The sequence below is a fragment of the Anopheles gambiae genome, chromosome 3, assembly GCF_943734735.2.
Source record: "Anopheles gambiae chromosome 3, idAnoGambNW_F1_1, whole genome shotgun sequence".
Taxonomy (NCBI): Eukaryota; Metazoa; Arthropoda; class Insecta; order Diptera; family Culicidae; genus Anopheles; species Anopheles gambiae.
Window position 1 is genome coordinate 40,661,555 of NC_064602.1, and position 16,049 is coordinate 40,677,603.

The 16,049-nt window shown below is 38.0% G+C and overlaps 1 long non-coding RNA gene across 4 annotated transcripts in view; it reads right to left on the reverse strand.

Moving 5' to 3' along the window:
• Positions 1–16,049, reverse strand: part of LOC133393682 (uncharacterized) — a 134,381-nt gene that overhangs the window by 33,455 nt on the left and 84,877 nt on the right. For all 4 annotated transcript variants that reach the window (XR_009766327.1, XR_009766326.1, XR_009766324.1 and 1 more), the window contains exons 3-4: positions 557–672; positions 249–413 (exon numbers count right to left, since the gene is read on the reverse strand). This is a non-coding gene — a long non-coding RNA (uncharacterized LOC133393682). The remainder of the gene's footprint in view (positions 1–248; positions 414–556; positions 673–16,049) is intronic.

Here is a 16,049-nt window from a genome sequence, read left to right on the forward strand (position 1 = left end):
GAACAAACCAACAATCGATGGGAAACGATAAAAAAAAATCGTGGGAACTGACCAATAAATCGTGGGAAACCCTGTAAGTACGAAACCAAATTCCACATCCCGTCCCAACGTATCAATGATACCAGCATTTGGTTATCCCGAGGAAATGATTTCTCGCTTCTCTAGTCCCTCGAATATAAGTTGCCTCCAGCCAAACTGTCTCGAACGCAAGGGTCAGATAGTCCCATCCGGCCGGCGGCAACACTTACCCGCAGCACACGCTTCGGCAGACCTCAGTCAACTTCCACGATGATTTGTGTGCGATATGACGATTTCTCAAACACCGGTGGATTGTCGTTTACATCTCGTACGTTGATCAGAACGGTGGTGTAGTTCTCCTTAAAATTATCCGGGACCGTCAACCGTGGCTCATACTGGTAAGGCGAACAAGATTACAAAGGAACGAAACACGGAGAAGCTTTATTGAACGTGTAGATGGGTCGAATTATAGGTGAGAGCACGCATAATCTGACACATTTTCACCGCACGCGGAAAGTAGGTATCTCTGTGGTCTTACCTTTTTGATCATCTCATAATCTAACGCCTTGGCCACGTACAGGGCGCCTGTTGTGTTGCGTATCTAAAACACATTGCCTACGTTACCGCTCGAGATTTTGTATCGTACATCGGACGCTGTAATGAAAAGAGCAAGAGAAGGAATGGGATGATTGTTAGTCCTGGTGTGTCGCTTTAAATGTGCTTTAATGTTTTCTTCAAACGAATTGCGGAAACAGTACGAGTCGAGTTGGTTCGCTGAAGTGTTTCAAATCGTGTATGATAATTAGCTCCTCCCATCCCAATCATATACCACAGAGTGGGTGCCGGCATTCTTCAACCGATTCACCGATGCTGCGGTTGATTTGGGCCCTACCGAGGAGACGTCATAGAGCGTTACAAAACAACGTAGCAAGTGTTGAATTGCTTCACCGGTGTGCAAATTAAACTCCCGCTAATTCGCCTACGTGTAGGATCAGCGCCGGCTGTTTAATTGCACTCGTAGGCTGAAGCCTCACCTATAGTATCCTTCTTGTCGTTGGGATAGTTAGAAGGTTAATTTTAATGTTGGGTCACGACGATTGTAGCAAACGGTTCACAATATTATTTGACATTCTGTGCTATCCGGGCCTACTGGATTGCCACAACCCCATAATTATGCTTAATTCCAAAAACCTAACCACGATACAATTGGTTCCAACTATGAGCAAACCATACAGTAAAGATGCTTTATAATGTTGAAATTGGCGCTGTAATCCTTTCACCACGCTAGAGAATGGATTGGGTGTGCTAGCTGGTACGTGTTGTGTGCGTTGCAGAAATAATATAAACAGTAAACTTGTTCACTCTGACCCATGGACAGATTATTAGTTTTAGCCAATTACATGTTAAAAAGACTTAATTTCAAAAATGCATTACTAAAAATGTGGATGGCTCTTGCAGTATACAAAAATATGTTCGCAGAAACGCTTCTTTGATCGCGTATGCTCCTTGTAGTTTTTCCATCATATGTTTTGTTGCATACATTTTTGATTCAAACTTGTGCTGCCACCCAAGGCTGAAGGAAAAATTGCGCTCACTACCACTCACTACCATAAACGGCTGTGTTGCATCATTCCAAACTGTACGAAGCCGGACGGAGCTCTGGTCACATTCATTTTTCATGCAAATTATTGTACATCCCTGTTGAGCTCCGATTCACCATAAAGTGTCGCCGGCGTAGGCGTTCGAGCTGCGTGGTTGGATTTATTATGTTTATTAACATACATTTTCATAAATTACTGCCCTAACGCTTCACCACTTTCGGGGTGAACAATGGCCAGAGAGGGAAATGTATGTACATGTCGCGGTACGTGGTACAAGTCACGCAAGCTTGCAATGCAATGTTTTGTTCTCTTGTTTGCTACCGATCCAGCTTTCGTGTTAGCGAACGTGTTGGATAATGGGTGAAAAATTACAGCGTCAGACAGATGGAGACGCCCCCGGTGTGCAATGTTAGCATCGGCCAAACCATGGAAGATGGTTTTTAGGACTCATTGCTCTGATATGATTGCCGATAACGATTGCCGCCAAGATTGTCACCCGTCCATAGAACTATTTTGGGTGGTCAATTACCCCCTCTTAAAGGGGTTTTCAAGACAGTTTTGAATGTAAACTTTGTGAATGGAGAATGTGAACCTTATGCAAAATTTTATCCAACATGACTCTGTTATTTCATTTTCATCATAATAATTAATAATTTCTTCAGCATGATTTTCAACATTTGAATCGTTTTTTTTTTCAACAAAGTTTGAAGTCGGATTGCATTACCCGTTGACATTTGAAGTATGAAAGCGTGGAAGTGTAATTTTGATTGAATTATCATCGTTCAGTACCACTTTTTGTCAAATAGCTGCCCTTTGGTAAAGCTGGTGTAGCGTACAATGCAAGCAATTTTCGATGGTATGGGATTATAAAATTTGTTGAAGGAGTGGTGGTAGAGAAATGTCATAACTCCGACATGATGTTCATTAAAAGTTTTTTTTTTCGTCAGTTTGCTAGGGAAACTCTCATGAAAATTCAATGTTTAAAACAATAAGTTCATTGTAATGCTGACTAGACCCTGGATAGAGGAATCATCTGATGGAAGCGATGGCTAGAATTCGCTGAGATTAAGTAATGACTTTCGTTGCAGTTGTTTAAAGGAATGTTCGAAATTTTCGTTGATTTTTGTTAATGCTGTGTATTTGCAAATAATGAGTCAAAATGATATTTATGTAATTTCGCAATAAATTTGGCGTCAAATGTGAAATATTTTAACATCCCATGATCATTTTCACTCCTCTTTTTAAAGATATATGTCCTGTCTCCTAGGGAGAAGTATTTGTTCAGTTAAGATATTTGTGCTCCATTTTTCACTGCCCTCGCCAACTAACATTTTCTTGAAAGTCGTAAATAAGACATTGGCAATTGTTGTTTTAAATTGTCTACCACGTTTACCCTTTCCCTGTAGACATTTTGAAATTTTTCAGCCACAGGTAGCATCGCTACTTAAGAAATGGGGTCACTATTCTTTGAACCACCAATCACTGATTCCGACCTCAACACCTACGGATCGAAGAATTTTTTTCAACACAATTGAACCGTAACAGTTTATGTGCTTGACCGTGCCTCGTTCGGGCTTAGCTTCACGAAATTGCGAACTCACCAGGAAGGGAAAGGAATCTTATTTTCATTATTTTCCTAGCCCCCGTCCAATTCGTAACATGTCAAACGAAGCCTCTTTTCTTTGGTACGTTCACCTTTCTATTGAATTAATGGCAAAGTGACAGTTAAAAGCTGATCTCGGTGTTTCAGTGGTTCGATATTGTCCACGTAGTACCTAACGCCTTTAGAGCTTATAGAAATAAAAGCGTTCATCAAAAAAAGAATCCAATTGTATTGCAACTAGCGATATGTTGAACCGTTTCGGGAAATCTATAACATTCCGATAAGGTTCATTATTGTTCGTGCCAACCTGCCACATGCCAACGAAATGTATTTGTGAATGCCAAACAGCTTATCGATTTAATCCCACTCCAAGTATAATGCTTCACAGCTCGATCACAATGACAGAAAAACCATTGGTGCTTGAACTACGAGTTCGTCATGGCAGAGAGGTGCATCAACAACTGGCATCTTTGTAGCTGTCAGCTCCGATCATCTGGTGATGGATCTGTCGCTGATACGAAAATCCACTTGACCAATTTGGAGTCATGATCAGCTGTAACAAACAACGTGTATACAGTTGAATAACGAGGCGAATAGAAACCTCAATGTATTAATCGATAGAATTTGTTAAGTTTTGTCACAATCTTCACCGAGAACAATTTATTTATATTAAAAAATCATCGGTGCGTTGGTACGATGGATTAGAACCAGACTCTATTATGATTGCAACGTTAGTTAGTACTCCCTTGAACTTCGGTGAAGTTATTTTTGGTCAGTTTGATGTGATGGATGACGGTTGCGGTTACGGTGAATCCTTTCCTAAGGCGAGGCTGAAACTTGAATCACGAACCCGATTGCCGGACACAGAGCTCGCGGGTTATTCTTATTTTCAAGCCCCGCGTGCGTTGTTTGTGCAAGTTCTGTGTATAAAACCGTGGTATTTGTATTTCTTGGAAAAGTTTATGTAGCTGCACTTCTACGAAGGTTTACAAGCTATGGTTTTCTCTGTTATTTGCAAACGACATACGAGACCTGTTTCGGGCAATGTAAAAACATGTTAACCTTCTGAAGTGCATGTTATCCCCAGCAAGAGGTAAATTATAATGTTTTGTTCAGAAACTGATTTTCCAAGTATTTCTTTGTTTTACAAGATTTTTCAAAGATACAAAAACAAAAACATCTGCAACATTTGAAACGAAATGTAGTTTGTATTAAGAAGATCATAACATTATCTCGGGATTACAGGAACTGCATAGGCATGCTGTAGTTTAGTTATCTCAAGCGATTTATAAGCGTTTCTGAAGTGCTTGTTGTGAGTTTCAATTACGCGAAAAGTTTACCGGCTTTGAAAGTTTTGCACAGTTACACATTTTCTAAGTAGGACATGGACTAAAAAACTGTTAAAAAGGGATGATCATATCCATGCAATAAACAACAGTATGGTTCTGAAAGAAAACTGAAATTTTCAAATGAAATGTGTATGAATATATTTGTTTGAAGTACTCAGAAATCCTAACAAGCAACAAACTTTTGTTATCTCATTTTGAAATCCCTGGATGAGATGGATATGATATGATGCACTAGAGTGTGTATGAAGCGTTTTTCATCTACCATGGTTTCTACAAAACTCATTTGATTTCTTTACTTTCAATTATTGGGTTTCTCCAGTTGCCGGTGGGCCGTATCTCTTGTAAACCACGAAGAAACCACTAAAGCTCTCGGAATGAGTCGAGAAGATTGTGCGGTTTGTAAATTAAATTAGCGCTTCACTAAGAGCCATCGGCGTTGGTTCGCGCTAGGCGGCAGCATCGTGCTGTGAGCTTTTTCATTCAACTTCAATGTGGTTTAAGAAGGTCAATATTGGCTCATCTACTTAATGCATCGGAATCTATTCCTATCACACTGGCTCTATCACAGAAAAGATACTCATACACACACATTCTGCTTGGTTCTTGTTCCCCTTCCCTGCTACTTTCCTTCGAAGCACTTGGAGCAAGGCCAAATATTATGACATCTCTCGACCCTTTGTGCAAGTACATTCTTATCCACCACACGGATTTGCAATCGAGCGAATGGTTGGGATAAAAAACCCTTGTCCTCATACCGTTGTTTGGCGTTGGCCGACCAAGCTGATCTGCAGGTGACATTCGACGGTATGCGTTTCGCTATGCAGCATTGAGCAGAAACCGACAAGTCATTTACTGCAATCCTGACTGTTGAGCTGCTACGTTTAAGTGGAATGAGATTTTTGTGAGAATGCAGAAAAGTGGAATGTTCCATTTTCCACGTCCTTGTCACGTGTACCAAATGTTTTTTGATAGCTCTGTTAAACGCAAACCAATCATTTAACGGGTTAGTGCATTGGTGGAAAAGAAGAGGTTTTTTACTAACATATCTTTTCGTTTCTATTGTAGAGCGTCTTATTGGCCTCTTTTACGACCCTTCCTACCACGTCCATCAAAACTAAGCGAGCAATTCATGGATAAGGATGATGGTCCTAACATTTGCAGAAAACAGGTTGCAGCCACCATTCCATCAGCCAAGTTAAACGTTTCCCAAAGGCAATAGAATGAAAACATTATACAATTTCATACCAAGAAACATGTAAGATATGCAAACAAGAAAATGTAAGGTTGCAAATGAATAAAAAAAATTAATTAACCGGTTGCAGGGAGATTTTAAATGCGTTGTAAAATAGTTACTGCATCTTTTTAGTACAATCAATTCTTTTAAGATTGTTTGTTAAACTCCGTGCTTTATTCAGCGGAACTAATAGCACTTTCCATATTGGTTTTTGTTTAGTTGTGCACTTGCATGATACTTTACAAGACCAGAAATTGAACGTTTCGCTTCTATTCTACTTAGAAACCAGTACGCTGAGTGAACTGATTTGAATATAATAGGCATAGAAAATGGATGCAAAAATAGAATGAAAGTATCGATCCTTATAGTGGTAAAATTAATCGGTGGTTCGTTTTTTTAATAAATAAAAAAATAAACAACAATATCCATGTTAGATAACAAAAGGACAATATTTTAACAATATAAATGAGAGAATTGATTTTTTAAATTACTTGAAACATATTTCTGTAAAAAAAATCATACACAAATATGATTTTAGCGTATGTAGCTCTTAAGGATTTTTTGAATTTAAATATAATTTTTGTATGATGTTCTCGTAACAAATCAAGTGGTACTCGATTGCTTGCTTTTCTGTTGTTTTTAACTCTACCCCGTAACGTAACGCGTTTCGCTTAAAGTAGTGATTTTTTGGGATAAATCTGCCTGTTCAGGTTTCTTAGAGAGAGTTGTTGTTTTATATGTTCCTCCAAAAACGACAAACTCTAAAGAAGTATGAAGTCAAAATGCTTATTTCCACAACAACTGAAAAAACGATAGAAATTAAAACCGTCAACAAGTCCATCTTACAATTTTTTTAACAATGCACTAAATTCCACTAAACTGCACTTTCATTTCCACATGTATCGATATTTCAAACTGGCTCTGATCCTATGGAAACATTCAAATCAGCCGGGATGCGCCATTTGTTCGAGAACATCGGAAACATTAGACAAAATTTATGACTTTATTTGGAATGATCTATACATCGTGTCCAATTCATGGCGTTATATCGCTTGCACAAGCACAACAACAGGCGTACACAAGCAGCACGACAAATAGAGCAAGATGATGCAGCTAGTGTCTCGAGAGCCGGGAGATGCTTTGGCACTGCAAATTCACGCCCATGGAATTGCAATCAGTGCCCAAACTCGTACGGCTCCACTCCATGGGACAACGAAAACGGGCACAAAGCAACTTTTGTCATTAACAGTTGTTTTGCTGTGTCCCATTGTCCCATCGATGGGCAAGCTTCGAAAGGAAGTCGTTAGGATTGTAGGACTGCATTGCGCGGAAAATGGCAAATGGTGGTGAAGAGATGATTTTTCATTGTTGAAAAGTTTTACAGATTTTTTTCATTGCGTTTACACTGGCGAAACATTCCAGGTCTGCCTTCTGCGTTCTGGGTGCAGCTAGTATGTGTGATTGTTCGTACAATTTGAGTTCTTTTTTTCGCTAACTTCTTGTGTTGGTTTTGTGTAGGGCCAAACACAGGAATGCAAACTGATTTTTGGATACTTGGTTGCATGCTCTACCTGGGGTAGAAGTTTTCTATGAGCATCGTTGCGGGCGTTGCGCTGGTGTCAGATTGTGGGATTTTGACCATGCTCACAACATTTCTGTGCCAACAGTACAATGGCTGCAATCGGGAATGTGGAAGTAAAATTGCTGACGAGAGGATTTTTGCAACAAGTGCAGATTTGCGTTGGCAAATTGTGTTGTCAAAATTTGCAAAATGAAAACAAATTACATGGAGGGATGGTTGACGCATTAGAAGTGGGTTTATTAAAGCTAGAAAGAGCATCATGAATATATTTATTTTTCATTTTCCTATAATGTTATGTGTAGTTTCTTGGCATAGCATAAAGGGTAAAATTCCTTCACTATTACAAGCATTCTCGAAATGCCCTATTTTGCTCGTTGCGAACGTGTTACCATTAGTGCGAAGCGTGACGCATCGACGATACCATTATTCTCACTGCCAATGTGCAGCGTTTGGAGGGGATGGGAGGAAGGAGGAAACATTAAACGAGAATTCAATAAAACTTATTATTGGGGTAGCTAAAGCAATGAGTAAATACAAAAGCAACGTCATTTTGTAAGAGCCACATTTCCGAGTGGATACGTAACGAAATCTTCAGCTTACATAAAATGTTTAACGGGCAGTATGTGCTACTTATTGAATTATTTTATGAATTCAAATGATTTCAGCTTATTCAGAATGTCCGTCACGTGAAACGAGGGTTTTTGTTTGGAAGTATGCGCTGTGGTGTGTGGTTTTAAGAGTTTTTCAAAAAGCTCCCTAAGGTGGTTGGCCATCCGTCAATTGTGGACTGTTCACATGAATGTAGGTTACACTGAGATGAGATAACGAAATTCAATTACTAATCGTTGTGTGTATAGTGCATGATTTTTTAATCCACGTACTTTTTAGGAAAGTACACTTTTTAAAATCAAATGAAACCGAAAAATAATTTACCTTTTTACCTTTTCGTTCTACCTATGTAAACACACGTTGTGTTTCTGCTGCATAATTGAATAGTTTGAAACAAAGAATGATATCTGTCCTTAGGAAAATCGCATTGGATTCTATTAGATTAATTAAGGGATGATACCTTTATTACCTCGCTCTGACTGTTGCTGTTGATGAAGTTTTGGAAATATGGTAGGTGCAATACAACAAAGGAATTAGTTTGATGAGCTGACGACAGGGGCTTATTGGCCGACCAGCGAAGGTAGCAAAACCCCATGAACTCATCATGTCAATGAAATACGATTCATTAATTACTTCCCTCGCCGGGTTTGGTAGAAGATTCCTCTAGAATGGCATAAAAGATAAACTAAACAACAAGCTACAGCTGTATTTGGTGTGTATCAGAAGGCTTCGGCAAAGATGCTTGGTTTGTGGTTTGAGCTGAAGTGGGCCTCGAAAATGGACAGTAAAAGGTAGTAATGGTAGGCCGACATAGCTCTTAAGCTTTGTTTATCTATCTGACTAGTTATATGCTGTCATTGATCATCATCGCTCTTCCCGGTTTGGAAGTCGGCCACAGGAATGTCTCGCTGTATCGGTAAATGGGATTGTGGCTCTTCACAAGCAAGAGCACCTGAGCAAAAGATGGAAGGATATCAATTTAGTTTAATACCGAAATGTAGCATCATCGAGTTGGGCTCATTGATATAGGGATCCCCAGACTCCGACAAAGGCAGGTTTTCCTGTGACCAATAAATTTACCTATGACAAAGGTTGATTTGATAATGATTTTACCCTCCTTGCATCGATGCAACCAGTCAGTTACTCCAAGGGAAGCAGGTGTAGTATGTTTAAATATGGATACAATCGTCATGTAGCAACTTTGAACTCACGCTGACTAGGGTGGCCATCAACCATCTTAATTTTATCAACTTTTTGAAGAAACATAAACTATCTAACTGATGTTTATCTTTTTACCGAAAGAGGCAGAACTGAGGTGCATGTTGTTTTGAAGTGGACTTATCGACACTTGATCGTTCAGGCGATCATAAAAACCCTCAAGAGGTTTCTTTCACTCGAACGTTGGACTTAGTGTCGAGTAGTGGCAATACCTTGGGTAAGGGGGACATAACAAAACCCTTTAAATGAGAAATCCATATATGTAGGAAGGGCATGGTGCTATCCAGGCAATCCGAACGAACGGGTTGCCATGCAAGGAAGTGGTTGTATTTTAACCTACATCGGATTTTGTAGGTTTTGTACTTTTAGTGCTGGGTTGTGTGCTTGAAAGTAATTTTTTCACTTTGTTAGTGTTTTTTATCTTTTGTTGACAATAAAGTTAGTTCTTTTTACTTTGAAAATGTTGTGGGTAACAAAGTAGCAGCTGTTCCTGTTTTGGGTGACGATGTGTAAATTGTTGCAATCGTTCAGTGTTTTTCTATCATTGTCTACGCTGCGCTTTTGGCAATAAGTTGGTATGCGAACTCGATTCACCTGCTTGTCTATAAGTGTGTCTCAAATGTTTTGTATAATTGGTTTGGCCTGAATTTCTCCAGGTGTCTTACTATGGTGTGATTTGTTTTGCTTAGTATGTTGAAATGAATTCGTATCAATGGTGTGATTCGGTTTTCCCAAGTGTGTAATATAATAAGTTCTGTATTGCAGATAAGCTGCATAGGGATCATCTATAACTGTCAAGGGCAAATCTTAAATGGCTCGGGATCGAAGAGAAGCGGACTTGAAAAAAATTAAAACCCGGACCCTTCCGCTCGTAAAACGTAAACGATTTATCCTGAGACAAGTTTTGAACCCACGGCCTGGTGAGTAGCAGCTGTAAAGTTTTCCCATTCGGTGTCATTCGGCCTATGGTTTAAGGTATATGGGGGAAAAGGAAAAGTTTTTTTTTCCTTTTTCATTGTTCGTTATTATGGATTGGAAAATATTTGCGAATATTTACGTAACCACTTTGGTGAGCGCAAATCTCTCGAGCAATAGAGGATGGTGTTTTGGCTTGAGGTGAAAACATGTCAAAATAACTTTAGTTTCTCTGGAAGGTAGAGCCGAATAACTGGAATGATCGCTGCACAACTTTCAGATATTTTTAGTAGTTGGTTTGGTTGGTTGGTTTTGATATTCCTGTTTCCTCTCTTTGGACACCACCGTCCTTAGTCATGGCCATTTTTGCAACCAGTCATTCTGGCATAGAGGGCAGAACTGGTTTGAAAAAACCGCCTCAGGTCAGATGATAAAAGAGAGTTATCGATAATTCATCCGATTACTACCCAACACCCGCACCATCGAATGCTGAGTAAGATAAATAACACGAATAATGAGCAAGTATAAGCTAGTTGCTATATGGAGCAGAGACCCCCAGCCTCTTTCCCAAACACGATCGAAGAGGAACGTTAGTCAGCTACGATTGTTCTCGCATTCGATTGAGTTTGGGAAAATGGCTGCCCATTACCCGCCTTTACAACATTTCGAACTCTTCAAAATGGTGCACGAATACCATGCCCATATAGTTTCCCATCCCGCTGCAATCCAGTTGACAGGGCTAAAAAGGTGGAAAAATAACGGATTGGATAAGAACAATCCCTAAGAGAAAAAGATTGCCTTGTAACCTTCCTACCGTTGCGTTGGAGAAAAAAAGTAACACCTATCAAAATTCGATTTAATCATTATCACCAGCGATAGCGTGCGGGTGGAACATTTCGATCTGTAAGTGACAGGTGGTCATCGTAATGGTTGGTAGGGTATCGTAAAAATTAAACTTTTACTGCCTTTTAATAAGAGGATCTTAAAAGCCACCACAGGGCCCCTTATGCTTAATAAAAAGCCTGCTTGAGCTTGTTCCGGACAGCAGCTGATGTGTGTGTGTGTGCTTGAAAAAGTATCATTTTATTCCGATATAATCATAAAAAAGGCCCCGTTGGAAGTCGTTCACTGAGTAAGTAATAGTGAAAAAAAAATGTGGTGATGAAAATTAAATGTTTCTCTACAATGTGGTTTAACGCTTCAGTGTTTCTCGCGTCTTCCGTTCTACGCATTCGGAAGCGTTGAAAATGCTGAAGTTTCGTAAATCATCTGGATATAACCGTGGAGAGCCGGCAGTGTCATAATTGATTCGCACCTGCATGCTTTAACGATTCGAGTGGGAAACTGTCGAGCAAGAAGGAGCTTTATGTAAACAGCATGACGGAAATTAAAACTCCAATGACAATAAATTATGGGAAAAAATTTCTCGTTAGAAACTGTGACACCAGCCCAGCTTGACCAACAAGTGGTGCTCGTCTTGATTGTTGAAATTGACGAGTCATGAAACTCAAACATTTATTTAAATAAAAGTGTATGAAAAGAAATAATACTACCTTTTTGCAATATTCTTAAAGAGTGGAAAGATGAAAATTTAAAAAAATATGAGAATGCTATTGGAGTCCTTAACAAATACCATTTACTTTCAAAATAAAGTGGAATGATGTTAAGAATAGGAAGATAGTATCATTCATGGTTGGTTGCGTTGCATTTTTAGTGCTGCAATGATTTTTTGCGTTGCAGCACTCAAGATAAGAAAAAAAGATATTTTTCCATTATTCTGGGACGTATTTCTGCAATAATGACCGGAAGAATAAAAACAAATGAATAAAAGGGCTCGCTTTAAATTGGAGAATTAAGTTCTTCGTTAAGGTTGTCTTTGTAATTGTTTTTTTAATTGTTTTTTCCCTTTTTTCATAAGTTTGTTTTACTTGAAAGTAAGTGAAATTCATATAACTACACAAATAATTACTTCCATCCAGTTCGTTCACCATAATCTTTCTGTTACGGATGTAACTAGAGAAACAAATAAATTTGAACCGGAATCCAGCTTCTTAAAAAATATTTTCGCAAAGTTATAAAATTTGTTGCACTTTATCTGCCTGGTTTATATTGCATTATTCGTGCCGATCCCGGATAACGGGAGTTGCCTGTTTATAAACCGGGTCAGTTGACAGGACAGTAGCGATCGACTTTTGTTTACTGTTGTTAAGCTTTTTTTAGAAAGGCTTTTCTATTTGCTTACATTGCTGTGATTATGTTTCGTTTACTCATCATCTTTGCCAAGCAAACAAAATATTGAAGAATTTGCGGAAAGTCAAATGAAACGTTAATAGTATTCCGTTGGAAAACAGCACAAACAATCAATGATATTATTAATTTCAAGCAGAGTAGAGCAGGGCATAAAAAAGTTTGTATGTATGGTGGATCTTGGTGTTCAAGATAAGTGTTTATTTTTCATTGGATTCATGGAACGTTAATATCGTTTGTTTCTTTTTAGCTTGCAGTTATATCCACATCGTAGAATGCCATAGTAACTCTAGATCTCCTTCTCTTGGAATATTTTATTTGATATCAAAATTTTGCTTAGGCATGAATAATGCTCGAGTGCATATTTAAACAATCACCCTAACCAACAATCTCAATTAAAAACTATCATACACAAATAGTTTTTTTACCTATTTCACTGACAATCATGAAAACAAATGGGTGCTGCTTATCATGCATTAATTTATTATCATTTAATTTAAGCCTCTTGAAAGTACACCGTGTTTTTGCAAACCAATAATAAAGATACACGAAGAGCAATGATATTGACTTTGAACCTTTAAATTGAACATCATCACCGCCCAGTTGAGTTTCAGTTTCTCACTACGATCGACACCGTAAAATTTCAACATTCAATGCAATTTATAGTTTCAACCCGTTTCATATCCAATTATGGTAATGTTTACCGTAGTTTTTTTTTCACGTATTTGAGGATACCCCTTTATGCACGGATGAGCGATGATACTAATGCACTCCGAAGGGTGAACTCTCTTATATTCATCGACAAAAAAATAAAAAAACAGAGAGCAGATTAAATGAAATAAAATTGAGTGAAAGTAAAGCACAAAAAAGCTATTACAATTTATTGATTGGTAGAAAAGATGACCCGAATTATAAATATGATAGCCATGCCATTGAACCGTGCTTATATCACTTACACCAACGGAGCTGATTGAATTATCTGAGCCGAATATTGCTGCCTGAATGAGTTGATAAATTGTGATCGAATTAAATAAACTGGCCATGAAATATAACAAAAATTGCACGTATTACATCAGTCTGGCATTCCAAAGACACACCTCATTACCCCTATTCTTGTTGAGATGTCTTTAATTTTCTATCGTTTTAATATATGTTAACATGGAAATGAAATAGTATCGTTAGTGTCGAATGCCACTACAATCGATAAGCAAGAAAATATAAAAACATTTATTTATCCACTCGCTATGAACAACATTTTATTATAAAATTATAAAACATTCTAACCAAAATCATGATTTTTGCTCAAAATATTTAAAAAAATCATATTTTAACATTTTAACAGTTACATACATTGCTTAGATCATTCCATATATCTCCGGCAACTGCATCATAAAAAAATTAATAATAAAACAAAACAAAAAAATGTAACAAAACAAAAATGAGACTGAATAAATGAAAAAAAGACACTAACATTTGAGTTTGCTCATAACGATGCGATTTTTTGTTCCGTAACCAATAATATAGCATGATGAATTATTCATATTTTCATTTTGATCCCTATATGAACGACGGTCGAGCCATTTTTACGCTGGTTTTGCTCGGTAGCTGTAGCGTGTAGGTTATGGTTAGGTCATTGCAACCCTTTGCATCTTAAGCGTTCTTGCAAGAGGACAATACGTATATGTATACACGTGTGTGTATGTGTTGTCTACTGGAACGGAATTCTAACAGCTAGCACCCAAGATCGGTATGTTCAGTGGTAAAAGCTCTGGAATGGTATTGAAAAGTTTTATCATAACGATAAATCCGGAAATGATATTTTACGCCTGGATACATACAACATCGTATGCGAGAATAGTGAGAGCGATAGTACAGAATAGTGTGTATGTGTATCTGCGCAATATAGCAGAAAGAATGATAGCAAATGCATGCAGCGACGTTTTACGAGCAGACTCCGTCCGATGCTACGTTTGCATATTTTAACCACGAAGATTCCTGCTTCTCCCAGTTCTTTCTGGATTTAGTAATGATTTTGGCGCATTCTTTTCTTCACATTACACCTGACTGTGGCTTTGCTGTGAGTAATAAATTTATCCACTCTTAATAACGAAATGTCAAATAAGAGTTTTGGGAATGTTGAGCTGTCAAAAAATCGTCAAACGATGTGTGCGATTAGCGATTTTCTCAGACATGCTTTGCCCGTTGTTTGCACATAAATATAATGCAACTTTGGCGCAATTTGGAATACCTTTTAGAAGGGTTTATTTGGATGAAAACTTATCTGGAACAGTTTCTGGAATCGTTTTGCGGTGTTATAATGTGCCATTTGGTGTTCGGTGTGGATGTGATAAACAATGTAACTAAAATACGACTATGATGCAATGTTGTTTTGTTATTTGTATCTACATTGATGTTGGATGCAAAGTGTCTATTTGTATTTTGTATATGTATTTCATTAAGATGTCCGCATCCAGGGCTTAACAAATGATTTGTTTTTAAAATAATCCAATAAACTAACAAGGGATAGGGATTATGAATGCAAGGGTTACAAGAAGGTGTTAAAAAGTCGGAACCGGAATGTAGATATGATTAGATATGGGTATATTAAAGCGAAGCGCTCTTCTAACCTAACCAAACCAAGCATCTAGCAACGAATTGCATAGGGTGGCATCGAGATACTAGAGTTTCGATTAAAAGCTTTAATTTCAATGCTAGTGAGTTAACTTTTTTTCAATTTACTCATCTTTGTCTGGCGGTTACACCGGCCGGTGCCCAGATCTCACAAGCATATTTAAGTATGGGTCGAACCCAGCAACAGTGAAGAGCCTTCTAACATAGAGGATCTCGAATATCAGCAGACATACGATAAATAAAACCTGAAACTTTACGCTCTTTGGCTACGGTTATGTTAAAATGCCCCTTAAATGATAATTAATCCTCCAACCACACACCGAGGTCTTTCACAAGTTGTATAGGAGAGTTATCCAGTGAATATGTGATATGCATTCTGCGAGCATTATATCGCCCAAACGATATAAGAAATTATTTTTGCGTGCCATGAGACCATGAGACGTTCACCACAAAGTAAAGGAATCAAAATGAATCTATAGCGCACATTCGTCGTAGGTCGAGGATATGGAAAGAATAAATTTGATATCGTCTGCATAGAGCAAGTGGCTGTTGTGGGGTATAACAATAGTACAGTCATTAATAAATAAAAGAAATAAAAGCGGGCTGATGACACTGCCTTGTGGCACACTGGAAAGGATTACAAATTCATATGGCAGAGAGGTACCAATTCTAACACGGTAATTTTGATTTGATAGAAAAAAAAGAAAAAAAGTTAGTAACGGATCTTCAACTCCCTGTTTGTTTAGTTTTTTGACTAGTAATGTATGAGGAATGCTATTAAAGGAAGCCTTGAAGTTTATATAAATTGTACCAACTTGTTGTGTGGTTGGAATAAGGGGCAAGTGTGGCATCATAAGCACTTACTAAAACTTGTGTTGAAAATAGTGCAAAAAAACTATTTTTCAAGCGTTTTAAAAAGGGTCGATACATGGAAGACATGGTGTTTTGGGACCCGTATGGGGCATAGCGTCATCGGCCATCTGGTCAAAATAAACGTATTTCTTAGATAATTGTAGATTTTTAATTGTGTGGCAGTAATGTA